Below are 16,066 nucleotides of genomic sequence, written 5' to 3'. Positions count from 1 at the left end.
GGGCCCACCGGTGGCATCGGGGACTAAGACCGACACGCAGACCGGTGCTGAGACTGAGACCGGCGCTCAGACTCAGACCGGCATCGAGACCGGCACCGAGACTGAGACCGGCGCTGCCTCGGGGAGCGGAGCCGGTGTAGAACCGAAAGCAAAGAGGCAACGGGTTCCTAACAAACTCAGGACTACTAGAGTGGTGGTCACGGAGGTGGACGACGACAATTTTGAGCCAACGGCGCCCGAGGAAGCGCGTCGATGCTACGACAATCAAATAGGCTGCATCATATGGACAACCGCCACCATCAATGATGAGAAACTATAGAAGATAGGAAATATGAGGAGCTCCTTCCTAAAGAAATTTCACCAGATATTCTTGTTTCCGGGCCAGAATGAGAATGATTATAAAGATCCAGATGAGGACCCGGCAATGAAGAAGATAAACAAACACACCATGGCCAAGTTTAGTGACACGTTGGCCGCCTGGAAAAATCAAGTGAAAGCAAGGATCATCGACAAGAAGGAACCCTACTCTGAGATTGTAAAGGATAATCCGACAATCACGGAAGAGCAGTTTCAAATATTCAAGGAGGCTTGCGAGGCCGAAGATGCCAAAAAAAAGTCTAAGTACATGAAGGGGCTTCAAGAGAGGAACATTGGGAGCCACCACCTCGGAAGCCGTGGTTACGGCGGAAAGAGGTACAAATGGGCCAAGGAGGACGCGGAAGCCGCGAGTCTGGGCATCCCAGACCCCTTGGCGGAGTTCACCGTCCCGCAGGAGCGTGACGTCCTCAGGGCCCGGCACCGTTGGGACCCAGTGAAAAAGGTTTACGAGACAACACCGGTCATTACAGAGTTCATGAGACTGCTGGTAATTTTAGTTTCTGATCAATTCAACTACACACGTTAGTCATATTTGTAAACAATCGTTGTGCCTTTTGCAGAGAGAGCAGCACAGGATTGCGGCCGAAAGCGACTCGCCGTCTGAGGCATTGGCGAGGCCCAAGTGGGACACTCCATTCAACCAGGCGTTGAACATATTGAAACGACAACCGGTGGATACTCAACCGTCGTATGGACGCGTGCACGGTGTCGGAGACGGCGCCACGTGGAAGAAGTACTACCGTGAGACCACGGAGGAGAGGAAGGAAAGACGGAGGTTAAATGAAGAAAACATCGACAAGAGGGTTGAGATTGCGGTTGAGAAGAAATCAACTGAGACAGTCGCAACAGCGGTAGCTGCCGCAAAACAGGTGGCTGTAGATATTTCTACTACCTTGGTTCCGGCCGTTTTCAATTGGAGCAGGCAAAATCCAGAAAAAGATGCAGCGGGCTTTCCCCTTGCTGACTTCTTGGCGGGGAGCAGCTCGACTAGCGTTGCACCAGCACCTGCAGCTGCACCTGCTCCCGCACCGGCTCCCTCACCGGACGTGCTAGGCGGTGCTTCGTCTTTGGCTGAGCTCGATGCCCTCACGGTATCTGTCACACCGGCCCCCTTCAATATAAATGTATAATCTCCCGTTTTCGTTGCCTTCGGATGTCTCACGTCGCAGACTTTCTTTGCAGGCCGACGAAACCCCGTGCACCATATTGTACACCATCAGCGACCAGAAGGTGGACGTGGAGAAGGCGACGATAATGGAGCCGAAGGAACCATTGTTCCACAGCCGGCCGATCCCCCCGAACGTCTTCAAGGTTTCCGTGGCCAGTGTCAAACCGGGCCACGAGAATTTGCCTCCTCCAGTACTACTGGGGGATGACGACGAGACACCGCGGCGGCTTGGTGATTGTTGCAATGCTGGGTGGGTCCTGTTGTGGCCAAAGAGTCTGCTTCGTCTGGAGGCGGCCGGGAGCACACCCACGAGCACGCAGCCTCAGCAAGGTATGAACATCAACACCCCACCTACCCAATTAGCGTCGGGTGTCGGGTTGGGTGATAGCGGACGGGGTAAGGAGGAGGCTCCATTAGTCGCTGATGACGTCGCCATGGATGAGGATGAGGACGACGATGGCGCTGCTGAACAGTATGTCTATACTGGCGCCTCCTCAGGGTTTGAGCGTCATGAGTCGGTGCCTGAATTGCCGTCTCAACATATTATGGACGACCTTCCGGTAGTAAAGAAGTTTAGGAAGAGAGCGAGGAAAGGAAAAAAAGTTGTTTCTATGATCCAGCCGCCTCAGCAGCCTCGGCTTCAGGACCGTATAGATATCCCCGATGCGGATAAATGGCATATCCCCGGTCAGCCAATCCTACCTGCAACAGCGCTATGGGCCAGATTCGGCGATCTAAAGAGACTTCATGACGATGTGCTGCGGGTAGAGAAAGACCTCATCGCCTCAAAAGATCCAGGATACCCACTCTACGTGGTTAACGTTCCGCAGCAAATGTCGTACGTCGACAGCTTCCCCGCGGATAAGTTCTTCCTCCGATTCGATTACATATTCGACATGTTTCACGTGAAGAAGCTGGATTTTACATTTGTCCGCCTTTATGCCTTGCACATGAACTACATCATCGGGGTTGAGCAGATATCTCATATCTGTGTCGCTGACCCGTACTACATGCACGAGGGCTTCTTGGGAGTCTGCACAAAGCACCATGAATACGCGAGGGATTACATCGTCAGTTTCATGCTCGCCAATAAGGACAAGGGGGCGATTCTCGTGCCTTATCATTCCATGTAAGTCATCCGCGCTGCTATCCTTCCTTCGATTTCAATCATTCATTTGCACGGTGGAGGCTAATTAATTTGAGGACTTATTTTGCGCAGCGGCGGGCGCGCCGTCCTCATCATCCTCTACCCTCGATTCTCCCACGCTCTTTACTTGGACTCGTCGAAGAACATTCACAAAAAGGATTATACCCACATCAAGGATGTTCTCGACAGTGCTATGTATCACCAGCAATCACTGGGTGGAGAGGCCAGGGGCAAGAAGATGAGGGGCGGCAGGGTCGCCTTCGGCCATAAGACCGACTTCTGCTGCATCCAGCAACCGAACGATTGTCTTAATGATGGATTCTATGTCCTACACCACATGCTGGAGTACAGACGGGATCACCAGAACCTTCGCATGGCACCTTCTTCCGGCGATGCCCATATTCTGCAATGGGCAAAGGACATAGGAGATATCGAGAATCATTGACTTCGAGCTGAGTTCTATAACATCCAGCGCGAACTTGCCCAAATCATCATGAAGGAGGTCGTCGGAAAAACAGGGATGTTCTACGGAGAAGGACAAATGTCGCGGGAAGACGTCCGAACATGGATATCCTCTCAGCGTCTCGACCTGAAGCCTTTCACTAGGCTCGGGGACTATCTCCCTGACTTGGATGGATGGAACGACATGTTGGAGTGATTGTCGATATATGACAATGTGTCCATTTAGTCCATACTTTCTGTATGACAAAACTTTGAGTTATGCACGGTGAAACTTTATTTGTGATGTAATTAAACCGTCCTCCTCCTCGACTAGCGAAAATCACTCTAGTTAGGGCATTCTGGGGTACGATGAACTTTGTTATTTATGCTTATGCATGATATGTTGTTTTTATTTTTGCCAAGTCTGTCTCTTTCTGTTGCTCAACTATATATGTTGCATATCATCGACTCATGTGATGATGCAGATGCATAGATCATAGATGGCGAAGAAGTGCTATGCCAGGAGTATATATATGACAAGTGGCCGGAGTGTCAGGCCCTTCCGGTTTCCGAGCGACAGGCAGTAGTTAGTTTAGAGGTTCACGCTAATGCGAGAGAGGGATACGAACTCATGTTCTCAAAGTGATAGCCCTTCTCGCGTATATCATTGTTTAGATGGATGACGATGTATTTGCATATCATTCGAGACTTGTATCGCTATTTTCGAGATGATGACGAGAGACCACTTTGTGTTGGATGATGATTATGATGATGACATGATTTGATGAGACTAATTGTATGTATATGCTATGATTACATTTGTATGTGTATGATATGCTAAAGATTATTGTATAAAGCCTATTCAAATACAAAACAAATACAAAACAAATATGCAGGAAAAAAACTAATAAATAAACTAATAGTAGTGAGGGGGGAAATTTAGCAGTAGCGCCGCATTGTCAGTAGCGCGTCCCAGCAAACAGCCCTGCAGATAATATCAGCAGCGCCCTTTCCTAAAGAGCGCTACAGCTATTCATGTATAGCAGTAGCGTGGGACAACCGGCGCTACTGCTATACGTTAGCTGTAGCGCCTTATTAGTAGCGCCGGTGCCCGCGCTACTGAGAGGCCCAAAACCCTCGCTGCTGCTAGGCTTTTCCCTAGTGGTGTAAATACACAAGCATGGTCATATGTACTATCGGGTTGGCCATCAACCAAGGCTCGCAGTTACAAAGATCTGTCAAGTCATTATTTAAAATCTTGTTTTCTCTATCTCGCTGCTTTTCCCGAGGACTTTGAAATATCACTGTTCCACCTTATTCAATTATGGATAGCAGAAAGCCTTATTCCAGATATACCAAATCATAAACCGGAAGAAACGGCACACATGTATGTAGCTGAATTGGCTCAAAGAAGTCTTGTCCAAGTTGTCACAGAAGCAAGGGACATGGGTGGATTGAAAAAATAAGGGTTCATGATATCTTACGTGAGTGGTGCGTAGAAGAATCAAGAAAAGATGGTTTTCTTGATGTCAACAATGAAACTACAGGTCAAACTTCCCCTCTTCTCTGTTTACATAACTCTAGTTTCTGTTTCAATATCTCAGTTTTTCGTGATATGTGTCTTATGGCTGATATATGCACGCATTCTATAAATGTGCAGGCCAAGCTAATGCATCATCATCTGATACCCTGAAATTCTATCGTTCCTCCCTCAAAACTCTAGTGATCTGGTTTTACAAACAAGACTTGATCTTCGATCTCTCGTTGGCTATCAACTTTCATCAATACCTAAGATGAGTCTTCTAAGAGTTCTTCACATCGAAAATTCAAACCTAACAGGTATTTGTAGGGTAATCGATGGGTGCACTAACCTAAGATACCTTAGGTTGAGACGGTGTTCCAAGATGAAGCTCATTTCTTCAATTACAAAACTCTTGTATTTACAGACTATTGATCTGATAGGCACACACATACACAAGAAAAAATGTATGCCAAAATCGTTCTGGCAAATCCCTACTCTAAGGCATGCTTACATTGCTGAAATTTCACCTGGGAGGAGTGTTCAACAAAACGATCTCGAGACCTTGAGAATAGGGTATTGCTTTAACCGCGATGTTAAGTTCATGAGAGAAATGACTAAACTAACAATCTTATCCTTCTTACTGGCCTGGGAGAGGATTGGTTATATATTCACAAATATGCCTCATCTAGTTGACCTTTCCATCGGAGGTTTCCAAGATGTTAGTGAGTCTCACCGTCCAAGTTATTGAATTTATGCAGCAACCAACTTATCCAAAAGTCAATGTAGGCCGCAGAATCGTTTTTATTTTTAATACTGCGTTGGCAGGGTCTTGAACTCAAGACCTCTTGGCTCTGATACCATATTGAATTCATGCACCAGTCAACCCATCCAAAAGTCCGAACTGATGGAGGGAGACAGGCAATATATTTCAACACAAGTATCATTAGAGAAAACCTGATGCCCATCCTTGAGAAGTTTCCCTGTCTTTTGGTGTTGAAGCTAGACCGTTATGAACTCCAAACCATGTCCTGTAGTGCCAAAGGATTTCCTCGATTGCGAGAGTTAGTACTTCGTAGGTTTTCCACCGTGTGGAGCTTGGAGGAAGGAACAATGCCAAAGCTCTCTTACCTTGAACTTGATAATTTCAAACGGATGAGCAGGCTCCCCGAGGGTTGTTACGCCTTCCCTCCCAAAAGTACGTGAAGATGAACCACATGCCCTTGATCACTGGAGATGACAGCACAGTGCAGGGGCTGCAACAGAAAGAGTGCCAGGTAGCACTACACCTCTTGCCATCCTCCCATCTTCTGATTAATTTTTACTACGCACTACCTCTATTGTTGGTTTGTAACTCCAGCTATTTACGTGTACACTTATTTGCAGGTGCATCTGGGATGGACCGATTGGTGTGTGCTAGTTTCCACACCTATATATCCTCCCTGAATGTATCTCGTTTTATCAAGTATGCACTATGTATTTGCCTGAATCCAATGTAACAATAAGAATATGAAGCACTTATCTCCTCCTACCAGCCTGTACGGTGGTGCTTCAAGACGACAGTGTAATCTGTACTGTCTCTGAATAATTTGGATTATTGTCGTTTGGCTTGCACAGTAATCTATGCTGTGCGCATTGTGGGTCACGATATGCTAGTTCATGATTATTGTGATGTCCTGCAGTCAGAACATATCTATGACAGCTAATTATTTTACGTGCAGTGCAGCACTCTTGTTTATGTAGTAGTACTATATCTACGATGCAAAATTCAGAGATCTGCCACACATTCAAAATGTTCAGAATACCATAGGTAGCTGAATGTCCTGTCCTGCCTGCCAGCACAAAATCAAAGAGGAACAAAAGATTGTCCAATAACCAGAACACGATCGCGGCCATAATCACGAAAGACACCAGGATACACTCTCGTGTATGACTGAAAGCAATGGGAACTGCATCCCTGGCCAATAGATGTAGTGAGATAAACTAAATTACAGAGACGTTCACAGGGTCCTTGCCTTAGTGCCGTGCTGCTAAAACCACGTCTCAAGAAAGCTAGCTGTTTTCTATTCATAATTGTGTATATATGATGCAAGTCTGAATAAGAACAACTGTTATACAGCACGAATTTCAGAGGTTTGGCCTGCAGATTAGAACACCATACTTCCTGAAGGTCATGTCAGTACAAGAGTCACGAACAGAAATAACAAACAACACTAGCTCGTCTAGATACATCACGAACAGCACTAGTTTGTCCAATTCTGAAGGAAACTTCTTGGGAATCTGTTACAATGTATTATTATTGTTCCAAAGAGTGCTGAGTGAGGTGATGCTGAAAACCTCAGATCAAGCAAGGCATTCCATTGCAACAAAAGGGAAGCTTATTTGCTTTAATAAGCATCTTAATACTTAATTAGGCTGATGTTTGAGCAAAGGAAGATTCTGTTCAAAAGTATAATATATCCATTGTTTCTTAAAGGGAAAGCTCCAACCCTCCTCGGGAGCACAAGGCATCTCTTGCCGTGACCCTTCCTGAGATTCTTTCTTTCCAGCATGCCTACATGTACTTTGCTCTGCTCGGTCACCAAGTTGGAAACTCGAAGCAGTACAAAGCCAAACACAATGCCTTCCTAAGCTTTGCTCTCCTCCTGAAACACAAAGAACAAATACAAAACCAACCATCATCGTTCCTGAATCCTGTGCAGCCACGGTTGCGTATATATATTCTTCCATCCACTCACCCCTCATCCAACTACATTCGTCCATCCACTCATCTCTGATCAAACATTTCATCTGTGAGATCAAGCAGAGAGCCAAAGACGTGGTGGAGCAATGGCCGAGTCGGCCATTAGTGTCGTGCTTGGCAACGTGAGCACCCTTGCGCAAGCAGTGAAGTTGAGTTCCTGAAACATGAGCTGAAGCGGCTGCAAGGCTTCCTTAGAGACGCCGACAACAAACAGAGGCGGGGAGATGAAGGTGCTGCTATCTTGGTCAGCCAGATCAAGGATGCGGCGTACGAGGCCGACTGTAGAGAATGATTTGGTGCATCGATAATTGATTGATCGTGCACTAGGAACATATATATAGGTACAAGGGGTGCGACCGGTATCTTGTCTCCTAAGATACACGTACATACAGAGGGAGATAGATACTACAGGTACTGCATACAGAACCCAGACCTACGTACATGTACACATGTTCAACACTCCCCCCCTCCCCCCCCCGCCCCCCCCCCCCCCCGCAGTCGAAGCGTCGCCGGTGACGCAAAGACCGGACCGAAACCCCTCGAAAGTCGAGGTGGGAAGTCCCTTCGTCATCACATCGGCGAACTGCTGATCGGTGGGCACATGTAGAACACGAACACGACCAAGTGCGACGTGCTCCCGGACGAAGTGGATGTCGAGCTCGATGTGCTTCGTCCGTCGGTGATGGACAGGGTTGGCAGCGAGGTACACCGTGGAGACGTTATCACAGTAGACGAGCGTCGCCTTGGTGACCTCACATAGCAACTCCTGGAGTAGCTGTCGTAGCCAGGAACACTCCGCGACAGCGTTGGCCACGGCCCGATACTCGGCCTCGGCGCTCGATCGTGAGACCGTGGGTTGTCGTTTAGACGACCACGAAATCAGAGATGGCCCGAGGTAGACGCAGTAGCCAGAGGTGGAGCGTCGAGTGTCGGGACACCCAGCCTAGTCGGCGTCGGAGTAGGCGACAAGGCTGGTGTCTGGCGAGGCCCTCAGGGTGAGACCCATGGCTGTGGTGCCACGTATGTACCGAAGTATACGTTTCACGAGAGTCCAATGGGTGTCACGAGGAGCATGCATGTGAAGGCACACCTGCTAGACAGCATACTGAATGTCCGGGCGCGTCAGTGTGAGGTACTGAAGCGCACCGACAATGGAGCGGTAGAAGGGAGCGTCGGACGCCGGAGAGCCCTCAACGGCGGACACCATAGCCTTCGTATCGACAGGCGTGGAAGCAGGCTTGCAATTAAGCATGCCGGCTCGCTCCAGAAGCTCGTAGGCATACTTCTGGTGGTGTAGGAAGAAGCCAGTAGCCCGGCGCACTAACTCGATGCCGAGGAAGTAGTGGAGAGCCCCCAAGTCCTTGAGGGTGAACTCGGTGCCAAGGCGAGCTGTGATCTGCTGAAGAAGCGCTAGCGAGGACGCAGTCAGGATGATGTCGTCGACGTACAGGAGGAGGTACGCGGTGGCGTGGCCCTGGTGGTAGACGAACAGGGAGGCATCGGACCGTGTGGACCGGAACCCCTGTTGCTGGAAAAAGGCCGCGATCCGCTGGTACCAGGCCCGAGGTGCCTGCTTCAACCCGTAGAGAGAACGGGAGAGCAAGCACACGTGGTCCGGATAGTCGGTGTCGACGAAACCAGTCGGCTGCTGACAGAACACCTGCTCGTCGAGATGGCCATGCAAGAAAGCATTAGACACATCGAGCTGGTGGACAGGCCAAGCGCGAGAAACAGCGAGCTGGAGAACAGCGCGAATCGTGCCCGGTTTAACAACCGGGGCGAAGGTGTCGGTGAAGTCCACGCCGGCGCACTGGCGAAAGCCGCGCACCACCCAACGCACCTTGTAGCGCTCGAGAGAACCGTCGGGGCGAGTCTTATGGCGGAAGACCCACTTGCCAGTGATGACATTGGCACGGGGTGGCCGCGGGACAAGCTGCCACGTACGGTTGCGCTGCAGGGCGTCAAACTCCTCATGTATCGCAGCTAGCCAGTTCGGATCCCGAAGGGCTGCACGAGCGGAGGTGGGGAGCGATGACGGCGTCGAGGTAGAAGCCGCGCATGCATACTCGTCGAACGAGTAGTGCGTGCTGGGACGCAGGGTCCCAGTCCGAGCTCGAGTGACCACACCGGTGAGGGGTGCGGCCGTGGCGACGGGAGCCGCCAAGGGAGCCGCGGCGACGGGGGCTGCGGTGGGGGCCGCGGCGACGGCGGCCGCGGTGGGGGCCGCGGCAGGGCCGGCCGAGGGGGCCACGGCGACGGGGGCCGCGGCAGGGGCCGCAGCGCCAGGGGCCAAGGAGGCCGTGGCAGGGGCCGCAGCGCCAGGGGCCGCCGGCGCGTGGAGCGCAGGCAGAGCCGAACCCGGGGCGCGGATGGGCGGTCCGCCAGAGGTGGAGGCAGGGACGAACCGCGCCGCAGGAGACTCCGAAGGTGACGGTACCTGCTGAAACGGGAACACGAGCTCATCAAAGTACACATGCCGCGAAGTGAAAACGCGGTGGGAGACTGGTGTTGGGGAACGTAGTAATTTTAAAATTTTCCTACGCACACGAAAGATCATGGTGATGCATAGCAACGAGAGAGGAGAGTGTTGTCTACGTACCCTCGTAGACCGACAGCGGAAGCGTTAGCACAACGCGGTTGATGTAGTCGTACGTCTTCACGGCCCGACCGATCAAGCACCGAAACTACGGCACCTCCGAGTTTTAGCACACGTTCAGCTCGATGACGATCCCCGGACTCCGATCCAGCAAAGTGTCAGGGAAGAGTTCCGTCAGCACGACGGCGTGGTGACGATCTTGATGTTCTACCGTTGCAGGGCTTCGCCTAAGCACCGCTACAATATTATCGAGGATTATGGTGGAAGGGGGCACCGCACATGGCTAAGAAAACGATCACGTGGATCAACTTGTGTGTCTATGGGGTGCCCCCTGCCCCCGTATATAAAGGAGTGGAGGAGGGGAGGGCCGGCCCTCTCTATGGCGCGCCCTAGGGGAGTCCTACTCCCACCAGGAGTAGGATTCCCCCTTTCCTAGTCCAACTAGGAGTCCTTCCATGTAGTAGGAGTAGGAGACAAGGAAGGGGAAGAGGGAAGAGAAGGAAGGAGGGGGCGCAGCCCCTCCCCCTAGTCCAATTCGGACTAGGCCTTGGGGGGCGCGCGGCCTGCCTCTCCCTCTCCCCTAAAGCCCAATAAGGCCCATATACTTCTTCTCCCGTATTCCCGTAACTCTCCGGTACTCCGAAAAATACCCAAACCACTCGGAACCTCTCCGATGTCCGAATATAGTCGTCCAATATATCTATCTTTACGTCTCGACCATTTCGAGCCTCCTCGTCATGTCCCCGATCTCATCCGGAACTCCGAACTCCTTCGGTACATCAAAACTCATAAACTCATAATATAACTATCATCGAAACCTTAAGCGTGCGGACCCTATGGGTTCGAGAACAATGTAGACAGGACCGAGACACGTCTCCGGTCCATAACCAATAGCGGAACCTGGATGCTCATATTGGCTCCCACATATTCTACGAAGATCTTTATCGGTCAGACCGCATAACAACATACATTGTTCCCTTTGTCATCGGTATGTTACTTGCCCGAGATTCGATCGTCGGTATCTCAATACCTAGTTCAATCTCGTTACCGGCAAGTCTCTTTACTCGTTTCGTAATACATCATCTCGCAACTAACTCATTAGTTGCAATGCTTGCAAGGCTTATGTGATGTGCATTACCGAGAGGGCCTAGAGATACCTCTCCGACAATCGGAGTGACAAATCCTAATCTCGAAATACGCCAACCCAACATGTACATTTGGAGACACCTGTAGATCTCCTTTATAATCACCCAGTTACGTTGTGACGTTTGGTAGCACTCAAAGTGTTCCTCCGGTAAACGGGAGTTGCATAATCTCATAGTCATAGGAACATGTATAAGTCATGAAGAAAACAATAGCAACATACTAAACGATCGAGTGCTAAGCTAACGGAATGGGTCAAGTCAATCACATCATTCTCCTAATGATGTGATCCCGTTAATCAAATAACAACTCTTTGTCTATGGTTAGGAAACATAACCATCTTTGATTAACGAGCTAGTCAAGTAGAGGCATACTAGTGACACTTTGTTTGTCTATGTATTCACACATGTATTATGTTTCCGGTTAATACAATTCTAGCATGAATAATAAACATTTATCATGAAATAAGGAAATAAATAATAACTTTATTATTGCCTCTAGGGCATATTTCCTTCAGTCTCCCACTTGCACTAGAGTCAATAATCTAGTTCACATCGCCATGTGATCTAACATCAATAGTTCACATCTTTATGTGGTTAACACCCATAGTTCACATCGATATGTGACCAACACCCAAAGGGTTTACTAGAGTCAGTAATCTAGTTCACATTGCTATGTGATTAACACCCAAAGAGTACTAAGGTGTGATCATGTTTTGCCTGTGAGAGAAGTTTAGTCAACGGGTCTGCCATATTCAGATCCATAAGTATTTTGCAATTTTCTATGTCTACAATGCTCTGCACGGAGTTACTTTAGCTAATTGCTCCCACTTTCAATATGTATCCAGATGAAGACTAAGAGTCATCCGGATTAGTGCCAAAACTTGTATCGACGTAACCCTTTTACGACGAACCTTTTGTCACCTCCATAATCAAGAAACATATCCTTATTCCACTAAGGATAACTTTAACCGCTGTCCAGTGATCTACTTCTAGATCACTATTGTACTCCCTTGACAAAATTAGTGTAGGATACAATAGGTCTGGTACACAGCATGGCATACTTTATAGAACCTATGGCCAAGGCATAGGGAATGACTTTCATTCTCATTCTATTTTCTGCCGTGATCGGGCTTTGAGTCTTACTCAATTTCAGACCTTGTAACACAGGCAAGAATTCTTTCTTTGACTGTTCCATTTTGAACTACTTCAAAATCTTGTCAAGGTATGTACTCATTGAAAAAAAAACTTATCAAGCGTCTTGATCTATCTCTATAGATCTTGATGCTCAATATGTAAGCAGCTTCACCGAGGTTTTCTTTGAAAAAATCCTTTCAAACACTCCTTTATGCCTTGCAGAATAATTCTACATTATTTCCGATCAACAATATGTCATACACATACACTTATCAGAAATATTGTAGTGCTCCTACTCACTTTCTTGTAAATATAGGCTTCACCGCAAGTCTGTATAAATCTATATGCTTTGATCAACTTATCAAAGCGTATATTCCAACTCCGAGATGCTTGCACCAGTCCATAGATGGATCGCTGGAGCTTGCATATTTTGTTAGCACCTTTAGGATTGACAAAACCTTCTGGTTGCATCATATACAACTCTTCTTTAAATCCATTAAGGAATGTAGTTTTGTTTATCCATTTGCTAGATTCCATAAAAATGCGGCAATTGCTAACATGATTTGGACAGACTTAAGCATCGCTACGAGTGAGAAAATTTCATCGTAGTCAACACCTTGAACTTTGTCAAAAACCTTTTTTGACAAGTCTAGCTTTGTAGGTAGTAACACTACTATCAGCGTCCGTCTTCCTCTTGAAGATCCATTTATTTTCTATGGCTTGCCGATCATCGGGCAAATCCATCAAAGTCCATACTTTGTTCTCATACATGGATCATATCTCAGATTTCATGGCCTCAAACCATTTCGCGGAATCTGGGCTCATCATCGCTTCCTCATAGTTCGCAAGTTCGTCATGGTCTAGTAACATGACTTCCAGAACAGGATTACCGTACCACTCTGGTGCGGATCTCACTCCGGTTTACCTACGAGATTCGGTAGTAACTTGATCTGAAGTTACATGATCATCATCATTAGCTTCCTCACTAATTGGTGTAGTAGTCACAAGAACAGATTTCTGTGATGAACTACTTTCCAATAAGGGAGAAGGTACAATTACCTTATCAAGTTTTCTACTTTCGTCCCACTCACTTCTTTCGAGAGAACCCCCTTCTCTAGAAATGATCCATTCTTAGCAACGAATGTCTTGCCTTTGGATCTGTGATAGAAGGTGTACCCAACAGTACCTTTTTGGGTATCCTATGAAGACACACTTTTCCGATTTGGGTTTGAGCTTATCAGGATGAAACTTTTTCACATAAGCATTGCAACCCCAAACTTTAAGAAACGACAACTTTGGTTTCTTGCCAAACCACAGTTCATACGGTGTCGTCTCAACAGATTTAGATGGTGCCCTTTTAACGTGAATGCAGATGTCTCTAATGCATAACCCCAAAACGATAGTGGTAGATCGGTAAGAGACATCATAGATTGCACTATATCCAATAAAGTATGGTTATGATGTTCGGACACACCATTATGCTGTGGTGTTTCCATGTGGCATGAGTTTGTGAAACTATTCCACATTGTTTTAATTGAAGACCAAACTCGTAACTCAAATATTTGTCTCCGCGATCAGATCGTAGAAACTTTATTTTCTTGTCACGATGTTTTTCCACTTCACTCTGAAATTCTTTGAACTTTTCAAATGTTTCAGACTTACGTTTCATCAAGTAGATATACCCATATCTGCTCAAATCATCTGTGAAGTTCAGAAAATAACGATACTTGCCGTGAGCCTTAACACTCATCGGACCGCATACATCAGTATGTATTATTTCCAATAAGTCAGTTGCTCGCTCCGGAGAACGGAGTCTTAGTCATCTTGCCCATGAGGCATGGTTCGCAAGCATCAAGTGATTCATAATCAAGTGATTCCAAAATCCCATCAGCATGGAGTTTCTTCATGCGCTTTACACCAATATGACCTAAACGGCAGTGCTACAAATAAGTTGCACTATCATTATTAACTTTGCATCTTTTGGTTTCAAATTTATGATTATGTGTATCACTAAGATCGAGATACAATGAACTATTTTCATTGGGTGTGTAACCATATAAGGTTTTATTCATGTAAACAGAACAACAATTTATTCTCTTACTTAAATGAATAACTGTATTACAATAAACATGATCAAATCATATTCATGCTCAACGCAAACACCAATTAACACTTATTCAAGTTCAACACTAATCCCGAAAGTATAGGGAGTGTGCGACGATGATCATATCAATCTTGGAACCACTTCCAACACACATCGTCACTTCACCCTTAACTAGTCTCTGTTTATTCTGCAACTCCCGTTTCGAGTTACTAATCTTAGCAACTGAACTAGTATCAAATACTGAGGGGTTGCTATAAACACTAGTAAAGTACACATCAATAACATGTATATCAAATATACTTATGTTCACTTTGCCATCCATCTTATCCGCCAATCACTTGGGGTAGTTCCGCTTCCAGTGACCAGTCCCTTTGCAGTAGAAGCACTTAGTCTTAGGCTTAGGACCAGACTTGGGCTTCTTCACTTGAGCAGCAACTTGCTTGCTGTTCTTCTTGAAGTTCCCCTTCTTCCCTCTGCCCTTTTCTTGAAACTAGTGGTCTTGTCTACCATCAACACTTGATGTTTTTCTCGATTTCTACCTTCGTCAATTTCCGCATTACGAAGAGCTTGGGAATCGTTTCTGTTATCCCTTGCATATCATAGTTCATCACGAAGTTCTACTAACTTGGTGATGGTGACTAGAGAATTATGTCAATCACTATCTTATCTGGAAGATTAACTCCCACTTGATTCAAGCGATTGTAGTACTCAGACAATCTGAGCACATGCTCACTAGTTGAGTGATTCTCCTCCATCTTTTAGCTATAGAACTTGTTGGAGACTTCATATCTCTCAACTCGGGTATTTGCTTGAAATATTAACTTCAACTCCTGGAACATCTCATATGCTCCATGACGTTCAAAACGTCTTTGAAGTCCCGATTCTAAGCCATTAAGCATGGTGCACTAAACTATCAAGTAGTCATCATATTGAGCTAGCAAAACGTTCATAACGTCTGCATCTGCTCCTGCAATAGGTCCGTCACCTAGCGGTGCATCAAGGACATAATTCTTCTGTGCAGCAATGAGGATAAACCTCAAATCACGGATCCAATCCGCATCATTGCTACTAACATCTTTCAACACAATTTTCTCTAGGAACATATCAAAATAAACACAGGGAAGCAACAACGCGAGCTATTGATCTACAACATAATTTGCAAAATACTACCAGGACTAAGTTCATGATAAATTAAAGTTCAATTAATCATATTACTTAAGAACTCCCACTTAGATAGACATCCCTCTAATCCTCTAAGTGATTACGTGATCCAAATCAACTAAACCATGTCCGATCATCACGTGAGATGGAGTAGTTTCATTGGTGAACATCGCTATGTTGATCATATCTGCTATATGATTCACGCTCGACCTTTCGGTCTCCGTGTTCCGAGGCCATATCTGTATATGCTTGGCTCGTCAAGTATAACCTGAGTATTCTGCGTGTGCAACTATTTTGCACCCGTTGTATTTGAACGTAGAGCCTATCACACCCGATCATCACGTGGTGTCTCAGCACGAAGAACTTTCGCAACGGTGCATACTCAGGGAGAACACTTCTTAATAATTAGTGAGAGATCATCTTATAATGCTACCGTCAATCAAAGCAAGATAAGATGCATAAAAGATAAACATCACATGCAATCAATATAAGTGATATGATATGGCCGCCATCATCTTATGCTTGTGATC

At 46.8% G+C, this 16,066-nt stretch overlaps 1 pseudogene; it reads left to right on the top strand.

The window, feature by feature from the left end:
• The first annotated feature begins 448 nt into the window (after window positions 1-448).
• On the top strand, window positions 449-7,688 carry LOC125519599 (putative disease resistance protein RF45; annotated as a pseudogene).
• The last annotated feature ends 8,378 nt before the right edge of the window (window positions 7,689-16,066 follow it).

Source organism: Triticum urartu, chromosome 7A (genome assembly GCF_056163025.1).
Source record: "Triticum urartu cultivar PI428250 chromosome 7A, HENAU_Tu73, whole genome shotgun sequence".
NCBI lineage: Eukaryota > Viridiplantae > Streptophyta > Magnoliopsida > Poales > Poaceae > Triticum > Triticum urartu.
The sequence above is the reverse complement of the archived record's forward strand: the minus strand, read 5'-3'. Positions and strand labels throughout refer to the sequence as shown.